The sequence below is a fragment of the Eriocheir sinensis genome, unplaced genomic scaffold (genome assembly GCF_024679095.1).
Source record: "Eriocheir sinensis breed Jianghai 21 unplaced genomic scaffold, ASM2467909v1 Scaffold121, whole genome shotgun sequence".
NCBI classification, from domain to species: domain Eukaryota; kingdom Metazoa; phylum Arthropoda; class Malacostraca; order Decapoda; family Varunidae; genus Eriocheir; species Eriocheir sinensis.
The window spans coordinates 118,974-131,303 of record NW_026110530.1 but is presented as its reverse complement, the minus strand read 5'-3'; the positions used below and the strand labels follow the sequence as shown (position 1 = coordinate 131,303).

The window sequence follows — 12,330 nt, the reverse complement described above, 5'->3', positions numbered from 1 at the left end:
TGCAATCACAGGTAACTTTTTAATAGCACATGTACACTGTATGAGAGTAAGTAACTAAAATACTTTCCTTTAAAAAAAACATCAGGATCAAATCAGACTCCAATTTTTTAAAATAAATATATAAATAATGAAAAGTTACACAAAATATAAACTTCTTTTAATATGTATCAAAGTATGTAAATACACTGGTAATAATATACTCCACTATCTGCTGTCAATGTAAAACAGTAAAAAATAATTTACAAAATACATACAAAATCCTTTTAATACAAAATGTATGCACAAATAAATGTTAAATATATAACAGTAAAGTACGTATAAATAAATAAATAAGATACAAACTACACTTTGGTATTCTCCTTTATAAATAAATATTATACATACAAATAATGTGAAAGTTTAGCTCTTCTGGACATGGTACTTGTGATGAGGAGGAAACTATGAGTAAATTTACAAGTGTAGCGATGAAGTGTGTGCAGGGGGTTGAGATTAATGTAATGCTGAAAGGCGAGTTACTTGGGGGAGGTGCCTTGCCATGGATGATGTGAAGAGGATTGAAAAAGAGAGTGTCTGAAGAGCAAACTGAAATGGTAAATTCTAATATCAAATGGAAAATACCTGTGGTGAGAACCTGAGGGCAGACATAACAGCACCCCTGTGCTGCACATTTTCAATAAGGTGGAACCCGTGGACCATGAAGGAGAGGGAGAGGTCTCCAACTACATCTATTTCTTTCTGTGAATGTATAAATGTACCATTATAAAGTATATGTTTATTTAAGTCCTATTAAACATATGCCTTAGATGCGTAGTACATGCTTTCATATTAATCTTATTTGCTCGTTAATTGTAATCACACAAAATGCCTTTTAAGCAATTTATTTGCAGTGTACAGTACTCCTTCCCTCATCATGGTTAGTGCCTTCCAGACCCACCTGTGATAGGTGAAAATCCGTGAAGTAGAAATTACATATTTATTTATTTAAATATATTTTTTTTGCTATCCAGTGCAATATTCTATTTTCTGCAATCATTAATCTAGAAAGACGATGCAGATTATATCCTAACCTCCACCTTATTACTCAACGTTACAACCCTCTTGGCATTTTTATTGAAAGAAGCAGCTGCCGTCGATCTTATGTTCTTCTCGTCCTTCTTAATATAACATACCGTAGATTCATTGAGGCCAAAGTGGCACCCTACAGCCATGTACGATCTCCATTCATTAAGCATGTCCAGAAGTTTCACCATTTTGATGATGGTTAGAGTCTTCCTTGATTGCTTGGATTCAGGTTCAGAAAACATAGAAACCCTTGCCTGCACCACTAATGGGCCTGCCCTAAACATAAGCCTACAGATGCACACGGGCTGCAGCATAAAAAAAACTTGGGTGGCATTGCAGGGAGGTAAATAAAGTTCAAACGTTAATGTAAAACACAGCACAACACCACATAGAGACTCCACGCAGCAAGATGTAAAGCTAGCTGAAATGGATGGGTTGAGGTGCGGGATGTTTCTACATTGGGCAACAGCACTACAGATGCTGCTGTCACTGAGCCATGCAGCATCCAAGATACAGAATACCATGCTCTGAGTAGCTGCCTCAACCATCAGCCAATAGCATGCTGAGTATGATCTCACTTGGGCAGAAGCAGCTGCAGTTTTATTCCGTTTCCCATATGCTAGTGTCTCATTTTGTTTTTAGTACAAGACCACTATGCTACTATAGTTTTATTTAAATTTTGATTTAATATTTTTTAATAATGTAGATATACAATTTTCTTTACTTTAACTTACTTTTTATAACTTTATATTCTAATGTTATTTTAACCATATTTTGCTTAAAAATAATTAGAATATTGAATGGTAAAAATTTTATATTTCTCAAAAATACTGCAATATAGCGAAAAGTCAACAATCTAAAATTAGATATGTATGATTTGAAAACCCACGATATAGTGAAGCCACAAAAAGTGAACCGTGACATAGTGAGGAGCACTGTACTTTTTTACCTTAAATACAGGACTGAAACAACTATATTCATGGTAGTTGCCTTTTCCATTCTTAAATATACTCAATATGATGGAAAAATACTACCAAACATGAACTCATTGACTTCAATTTGAATGAAACTGGGTTAATATTTTATGTGACAGTTTATAGGCATAAACAAAGTTACCTGCAACGGCTGCAGTGGAAAGATGTATCGCCAGCTACTGGTGATGCCACTCCCCTGGCAGCTGAGGTGATACCATTCATAGCAGGTATCACAGGCAATCATCGGTAGCTGAGGATCGTTCGGCAGCCGGCAGACACAATGGACGGGTTCCACCTCTTTAAGGACTGTCCCTTGCTTTTTTCTGTGGGGAGCTGTTACTGGAGGAGGGACATCTTACCAGCTTTCAGGCATCCTACCAGCCAGGCATAAAGACCATTCTGGTCCCAAGCACACTCTTCAGGCTTCCACTGTGCACAAAGTGCATAAGCATTAGCGATAGCATACAAGCCATGCTTCGCCGCCCTCTGTTGTTGCACATCAAGCCATTCAAAGTTATGGCATCACTAGAGGTGTGAAACATCCACCCAAACTGTCCAATGAATTTTTGGCGGTGGGGTCCAGTGAAATTGCAAACAATGAATCATAGATCTTAATTTTACTTTTAGCTGAACAATGAACATTACTAACTGATAGCCAATGATTTCCTTTTACATTAAGAATTTGGACAAATTTACAGTGGGGTTCCAACATTATAGTGCCCCACTGCCTCAAACACTGCACAGCTCTGTAGGCCATCAACCTCGGGAAACTGATGTTTGAGGAGTGCCTGGCAATGATTCATGTGGTCATCGTCAAGCCAACCTTTCTTCTCCAGAACTTGAATCATTGCCTCCTAATTGCCTGTTCTGTAGGCTGGCTGGCACAGGGGAGACAAATGGCTGTTCTCTTAGCCTTTGGCTTGTGTCCTATCAAAATGATGTCTTCCTCCCTCTGTGGATGTCCTGAGTCTTGCTGGTGTGAGGCCCTAGCGTGGACAGGCGTGGCAATGGCGTGTTTCCTCTGGCAAGCTTGTTCATTCTGATACAGGTCAGGGTCTGTATCAGTGGAACTGTCATTTACTAGCTCTGCTGCATGCCTGTGAAGTGCGCCAAACTTCACAGGCTTCAGCTGCTCGTAAGCGACATTCTTTGCCAGAGGAACATCGTCATGTCCAGTCCTGGTGGCGGCCAGCTTCACAGTGTCCCTCTCCGTTATTTCCAGAATTCTGCAAAGTGAAATATTCATTACCTTAAGTTATTATATATATATATATATATATATATCTATATATATATATATATATATATATATATATATATATATATATATATATATATATATATATATGTGTGTGTATTAAGTTCATCAGTTAAAGGGAGAACTGATAGCTCATTTTAAGAATCTTTGAAAGTTATACCATTTTTTTATTTTAAAAATTTAACTTATTAGTTTGGAAACTTAAATACTTGTCAGTAAAGAATTAAAGAAATATATATTATTTAATGTGAAGATTCTATGAAATTAAGTCTGAGCTAAAGGACAAAAAACTAAAAAAATAAGTATCTAACAACACTTGTAGAATGTGGATTATTAATGCTAGTTTATGGATAAATTGGAAACAGTTTTGAAGAGTTGTGGTGGTGGGCATCAGTTATGCTGCACGCTGGACCCAGTAGCCGGGCTGGGGTGTGTCTGCCAGCAAGAAGTGAGCTCTCTCTCTGACCATGTCATCATCGAACGACACACTGGTGCAGCTTCCTCTGATCTCTCTCTGTAAAGACAGGCTGTGGAAGCTCAAGGCTCTCCCAACTACACTACCAGAAAGCGGGAAGTTCAAATAAGGATGATTCACTTCAAATGGACACTGGACAGAACACATAAGCATATAATATATAAATAAGCTTATTGAGAAATGACAAAGACAAATACAACAAATGTGAAGGAAACAAACAAAAGCAAAGCAAAAAACAGTGGAAGACAAATAAACATCAAAGCCACTATCCTGGAGCTAGTAATAGTAAGCTGCTTTTGAGATTTATTTCAAAGCTTGGCATGAATTTAAGACAATCACAACAAAAAATAATGAAAATAATATTATTAAACTATTGAGAATCTATCAATGTAGGGATGGTACGCACTGGCAATGCACCTTTTGATGCCTAGCTGCTCGCATAAGTCAGCATTGATCTGAAATCACAAGGCAGTTAAAATCAACCAAAGAACATAAAAAAGACATGTTGCACATAATATAAAAATTACTGTATGCAGAGAGAGAGAGAGAGAGAGAGAGAGAGAGAGTAGTGGAGGTGAAGGGTGGGGTAGACGTCATAGCTACGTTATGCTTTCCTCGTCCCGATGTACAGTTGACTCTGCCAGACTTAGCCATTATTATCAAGAGTAAACGCCTATTTTTACAACATCTACTGATGCCCTGTGTTGTAAAAAAAAAAAAAAAAAAAAATTTACCCAGCCCCTGAAACGCATAGTAGGAATCATTATTAAGAGTAAACTTTCACCAGAAGACCATTGAAAAGAGGCCAGAAACATGCCTAACTTCTTATGAAACATGCACTGATGAGGACATGGTAAAGATAATAAAATAATTTCTTAGACCAACATGGGAATACGTAGCAGTAGTATGTAATCCACACTTAAAAAAAAAACATATTGAGAAGATTGAGAAGTACAAAGAGCTGCAACAGGACGGGTACCAAGAGAGGAAAGACTCAGAAGACTTAAATTGCCAACACTGGAAGAGAGAAGGAAAAGAGATATGATAATATACAAATGTGTGAAAAAAAAAAATATATATATATATATATATATATATATATATATATATATATATATATATATATATATATATATATATTGTAAATGAGTACCTAGACCAGTGATTCTCCAGTTAAATAATACCCACATGTTGCTGTTAACTCCTTTTCTGATAGAGTGTATCAGAGATTGCAGAAGAGTAGCATGAGCCACTTTAAAAATCCTGCCCCAGCCACCCTAGCCTACAGGCCTTGACATAGAAATAAGTATATATATATATATATATATATATATATATATATATATATATATATATATATATATATATATATATATATATATATATATTACCTACATGTCGCCCTGATACCCAAGCTCTAGTTGTAATGCAATAAAGATGAGTTCTGGGAGGCGGCATGGGCCTCTACAGGTGCCACTTAAATACCTTGCCCGCACCACTAACAGGCCTGCCCTGAACACGATCGAGGCAGATGGAGCCTACAGGTGCACAGGCTAACATAAAAAAAATATATATATATATATATATATATATATATATATATATATATATATATATATATATATATATATATATATATATATATATATATATATATATATATATATATATATATATATATATATATATATATATATATATATATATATATATATATATATATATATATATATATATACAATTCGGTACTCGACCGCCTCTATACTCGACCAAATCGGTGCTTGACCAAAAAATTTGAGTAGTAAATGCATCGGACCTCGAACAGATTTTCGGTACTCGACTAGCCCGAGTCGACCCGAACGCGCTCCTCGGCCCTTCTCGGCCAGCGGGTAAGCGTCAGTTCGACTCAGACCGCCAGCGGAGTAAGACGTACGCAGTTTGTTCGAGTATTTCTTCCCAGATTTAAACTTTTTCGTGTTGCTCTAGCCCTTAATAATGGGTCCAAAGAAAGACAGTGATAAGGGGAAGGCAAAGAGGAAAACAGTGAGGACCACTATTGAACTGAAGAAGGAAATTATAGCAAAATATGAAAGTGGTGTACGAGTGTCCGACCTCGCGTCGCAGTACGAAATGGCAAAGTCAACCATTGTTGTTCATTGTTGTTTAGATACACGTTCTTATAATATTTTACGTATTTTTCTTAATGGTAAGAACGGATTAAAATACTTTCCATTATTTCTTATGGGAAAATTGGTTTCGGTGTTCGAACAAATCGGTGCTCGACCACCACCTCAGAACGGATTATGGTCGAGTACCGAGGTACGACTGTATATATATATATATATATATATATATATATATATATATATATATATATATATATATATATATATATATATATATATATATATATATATATATATATATATATATATATATATATATATATATATATATATATATATATATATATATATATATATATATATATATATATATATATATATATATATATATATATATATATATATATATATATATATATATATATATATATATATATATATATATATATATATATATATATATATATATATATATATGTGTGTGTGTGTGTGTGTGTGTGTGTTTACCTAGTTGTAGTTTTACAGTGCCTGGGCTTACGCTTGAGTGGCCCCGTCTCTGTATCTGTATTTATCTAACTTTTCGTGTGTGTGTGTGTGTCTGTGTACACACACACACACACACACACACACACACACACTATTCAGATGAAGAGGTACCAAGATAACACTACACTGACTCTAGAGTTGGTGCACCGTCAAAATCTGATATATCAATAGTGTGCCACTAAATAATGAAGTCTGAGAACCTCTGACCTTGACAGTCGTCCACAAGAGCAATTGATAAAAAAATATACAAGAAAACATTGTGAAAAAAATCAATTTCCAGACAGGACTATAAATCAGTGGAATAAATTTCCAAAAGTAGTAGTGTGTGCCAAAAGTATTCACACCTTTAAGGAAAACATGATAATATGGTTTATAAGAATACAATTAGGTAAAAACACACACAAACAGGCAGCCAGACTCACACATGCACATGAAAATGTTAATGCTGCTAGTTCAACAGTCACAGTGATGGACTACATTGCTATTATTCCTATAACATCTTGGATTTCATATATGCAGTTTCAAAGTACATGGCACGAGGTAACATTGCACTTACCATGTCCTCTAGGAACCCCCTGTATACTATAAAAGAAAATAGCTTAGAATTGTAACCTTTTGCATACAGAGACATTACTTACCTTATTGCAAAACTCCTTCCCTTGGTCTGAAATAAGGCGTTTTGGTGCCCCCAATCTGTGAAGAACATACCCATACATTGAACATGGTAGAGTGTAACATTACATCTTTCACTAACTTTATATGAGATATTGCTTATTTGTTTATCCATAAGCAAGACACGGATCTTACAGGATACAGACTAGGTTAAGAAGTATATACACTAAAGATATTTTATACAGACAGCATTGTGCTATAATTAACATATAATTACAATATTAGAATGAAATTATACTGCTTATTTTTTATAAGTATGGATAGTCAAACTGGATTACTTTCATATAAAAGACATATAAAGATAAATTAATCTCACATGCTTATATACTGCTTGATGCATCTATTGACTCCTGTGCCATCTTTTCTAGGAAGAGCGAACAGCATGACATATTTGGTGAAATAGTCGACCACTGTCAGTACATACTGACTGCCAGTTTCTGTCATTGGTAGTGGTCCTGTAATAGTTAAAATATTAGAAATAGATATAATTTGCTACATTTCCTCCTGACATCTGGTAACAAAGATAACTGCATTAAAAATGTATGAGCAATATAAGGATTCTGAAGAGATTTTCACATATACAGTATATAAGATCTATGTTTTAATAAAAAAAAGTAGAAAGTAATAATGAGCAATTTTGTAAGAGGTACTAGTAGGGTAGTATATAAGGTGATGTTGCTTGATGAAATAGTGATGGGAGGGTATCATCTAAAAATAAATACACTCCATTTCTTGGCACTTTGCAGGAAATTACTTTCTATACCATCTCCTTCTACAGATACTTTCACATACATCAAACATTATCTGATCTGATATAAAACTGTTCTTATATGACGTAACTTATCCATGGGCAACCAACTGAACTGTGCTCTTAAATGTAGAGGATGCAAGACTTACTCCATAAAACATGAAGCTACCAGAGGGGATGTTGCACATCACCAAATGTGTCTGTTACAGCCACTAAGTGTATTTACTAATACTTTTTAACAGGAATCTTAAAAATATAGAAACCATGCTACTTATTTCAAACAGATAGTATTGTAAATAAATGGTTAAGTAAATGGTAATGTTAAACAAGGGAAATTATGAACAATGTACACAAAAAAATGTAAAGAAAAGGTGACTAATAAAGAGCAGTAAGTATTGGTATTATATCAGCTAATTTTAAGATCACAGCCAAATCCCATATGTGAGAAACTAGTGACATTAATACATGCATACCAAGGTGTTTTGTCTTACATCTTCAAATAGTAAACCACATAACATGCCACAGTTAATAATGCATCACAGACTATCATGCTATCTAGTATACTTTGAACAGTGTCCTTCATAATACTTGGCTCATAATTCTTCCTAATGCTTGTCAAGATGAGCCTGTGATGTATAGCCGAACTGAAGATGTTCCTCCTGCAATAAATGTTTAAGTCCTGGAATACATGTCTTTTATGTTACCTGCAAGGATGCAAACACACACACACACACACACACACACACACACACACACACACACACACACACACACACGCAAAAAAAAAACAAAAAAAAAACACATTTACCTATTTGTGATTTACAAGACCCAAGGTAAGCTCTGTGTGTGTTTAATTACTACCTTGTTATGCTTTATGGGAGTGGAGCTCTGCTCATGCTGTCCTATCTCCATATGTACAAGTCAGACAATTGTAGATATAAAAACAGGACAGCATGAGTGTAGCTCCACTCCCATTAAAAAAAACAACTAGGTAAATACACACACACACACACACACACACACACACACACACACACACACACACACACACACACACACACACACACATTGGGAGTAACAGTTACTGAAAATTTGACTCCAGACAGACACATTGATAAAATTAATGGAGAGACGATGAATTTGTTAAAAAGAATAAGAATGGCATTCTCATATTTAGATGAAGGAATTATACAAAAAAGTTATTGATTTCCATGATAAGACCAAGATTGGAATATGCAGCAGTGGTGTGGTCTTCTCATATAAAGAGGAATATTATAAAATTAGAAAGAGTACAAAGAGGAGTCACTAAGATGGTTCCGGAGTTGATTAAGTTGACCTATGAAGAGAGATTAAACTTAAAAAACTAACAACCAAAATATTATGCCTGAACTGAGATACATGACATAAGAAGACAGAATAAAGAAATTAAGTTGCCAACCTAGGAGGAGATAAGCAAGAGAGATTTGATTACTATATATCAAATAGTCAGCCAAATAGATGTGCTAGATATAGATGACTTAATAAAAATTACCCTGGAAAGGCAGTGGTGGACATAGAAAAAAATCTGCAAAACAAATTTGCTAAAGAGATGTTAAGAAATAAAGCTTCCTTTATATAAATGTTGAAGGGGAACAAACTGGAAGAGTCAATGGTGGAGACAAAGTGTGTTCATCAGATGAAGTCTAGATTGGATGAATGTAGGTATGGCGATGGGACAGTAGGAGCTTATATCAGGCCCTGTAAAGTACAAATAGGTAAATACACACTCCTACACACACACAGACATATAAGAAAGGACAAAGACTGTTAAACCCTTCAGGAAGACCTAAATAAAATTTGGAGGTGAAGCATGAAATGGGAGATGGAATTCAATATAAGCAAGTGCCATGTTATGGAAATGGGAAAAAGTGAAAGAAGAACAAGGTGGATGTATAAAATAAGGAATGCTGCTATATTAAAGAAAGCACGTAAAGAGAAAGATCTGGGAGAGATAATGCAAGACAATAAACAACCAGAGTGTCACATAAATTAAGTATTTGGTGAAACGTACAACATGGTAAGGAATATAAGATCAGCATTACACTACATGGATAAAGATATGATGAGGAAATTAATTGCAACCATGATCAGACCAAAATTGGAGTATGCAGAGACAGTTTGGTCTCCTCACAAAAAAAAAGGACTTAAGGAAATTAGAGAATTCAAAGGACGGCAACTAAAATAGTACCAGAATTGGGAGGTATGGCCTACGAATAAAGATTAAAGGAAATAAATTTACCAACACTAGAAAAAAGAAGAGAAAGGGGAGATCTAATCCAAATTTATATATTAGTGAACAAAAGATATGAAGTAGACAATGAGGAGCTATTAATTACTAACGAAAGAGACTAACATCAGGAATACAAGACACCATAGTAAAAAATTGAGGAAAGGAAGATGTTTGAATGATGTAAAGAAATATAGCTTCCTGCAAAGAAGTATAGAAGTGTGGAACAATGTAAGTGATGAAGTAGTGTTGACAAAGTGTGTAGCCTACACAGTTTTAAAGAAAAGTCAGATAAATACAGATACAGAGACGGGGCTACACAAGCATAAGCCCAGGCCCTGTAAAACTACTAGGTAAATACACACACACGCACGCACAGATGCATGCACGCACGCACGCTAGCACGCACGCTAGCACGCACGCACGCACGCGCACACACACACACACACACACACACACACACACACTCAGGCACACACACACAATATATATATATATATATATATATATATATAAAAATATATATATATATATATATATATATATATATATATATATAAATATATATATATATATATATATATATATATATATATATATATATATATATATATATGTGTATATATATATATATATATATATATATATATAGGCTTTGCATTTAACTTAGTACATTTTGCAGAAAACTATGAAAATATCTTACCAATAAGGTCCATTCCCACAACTTCCATTGGGAGAGATACCTTGATTTGCTTCAGGGTAGGGGCTTGGGTTTTTATTGGCTCAAAAGTCTGGCAAGTTGGACATGATGATATCTAAATGAGAAAAAGTAAATAAAATAATGTACGTGATGAGTATGATCACACAAAGACATAACCACTTCTGAGACACATTGCCAAGATCAGCCACTAAACTTGAATTGGCATGCACCGATGATATCAAACTATAAACTAACATGAGAATTCTATGGTAGGTACTGTGTTTAAGTACATTAAAACTACTAGAAATGAATGGTTATTGCAATACAAGTGTATTAGCTGTGTATCCAGGAGCAGCTTTATGAAGGGAAATAATCTTTCACTCTAAGAATGCTTTTAATTTTACAATCAGTGTTGTAGAGTCATGTTAGCAAGTATATTTAATAAAATTTCATAACCTTAATATGCTTGGAGGTGTTGTTAACTTACATAATTCTCAATGTCTTTAGTCATGTCTTTCCAGAAGTACAAGTCACCAATGGCAGCTTTTGTTTTCACTACCCCCCGGTGACATCCACCTACTACATGGTACATCTTTAGAATTTCATGGACTTCACCAGGGGTAGTGATAACTTGTACCCAGACATTTCTTTTTTTCTGGAATTTATGTAACTTGTTCTCTGTAAGACAATGAAAAACTACATGTAAATATAGGTAGAAAAGCAATATGGAATGTGAATGAAGGCATAGAAAATATATACTTAGAATTAATTTTATTGATTCAAGTGATCAGTTGTATAAACCCTACTACACTGGATACTGTGGATAACTAATAACTCTTTATGTAACCCAATTACTACTGGAAATATTACTGTAAACTGTACTATTGTTTGTATGTATTCATAAAAAATACAGGGTATTCCATGAGTACAGTAGCATCATAAGGATTAAGATAGCTTAGGTAAGGTTTGGAAGTCTGGGTTTTAGTTCTGGACAAAACAGAGTGAAAACTTATTTCTCACACTAGATAAATTCAGATGTGTTTAGGAGTTATCTTGCGGTAAAAGTACACTATATATACCCTATGAAAGTCTGCTTGTGACCCTGTGGTGGTGTTCTCTCACTACCTGTTCTACTGTAATTACCCCATCTTCAAAGGCTCAAGCGGCTGTAGCACATGCTCTATAACTAACCTAACAGGGTGGGCTTTGTCTCGCTTTCTCATTATCCACAATGAATAATCTGAGTAATAGCGGCTTATAACAGAACCAAGTAATTTTTGCATTTGTATAAGTACCCGCAGTTGTAGAAATACGTATGTTGTGGTTGTGTTAAGGGGTCATGCATGATTACTTCAGCAGGCTCTCTGTTCTTTACTCCCTACCTCAGAAATTCTAAGTCCTTTTTTCTATAGAAAACCTACTTTTTCTTCCTGTTTTCTTCATGAAGGTTATGTATATGGCACTGAAGGTCTCACAGTGACCCTACAGAATCACTGTCAAACC

At 34.8% G+C, this 12,330-nt stretch overlaps 1 long non-coding RNA gene across 1 annotated transcript; it reads right to left on the bottom strand.

The window, feature by feature from the left end:
* Window positions 1-206: 206 nt before the first annotated feature.
* On the bottom strand, window positions 207-11,812 carry LOC126989554 (uncharacterized). Its single transcript, XR_007743427.1, has 3 exons — window positions 11,315-11,812; window positions 10,831-10,942; window positions 207-735 (listed from the first exon to the last, which is right to left on the bottom strand). It is a non-coding gene; the product is annotated as an uncharacterized LOC126989554 (long non-coding RNA).
* Between the last annotated feature and the right edge of the window lie 518 nt (window positions 11,813-12,330).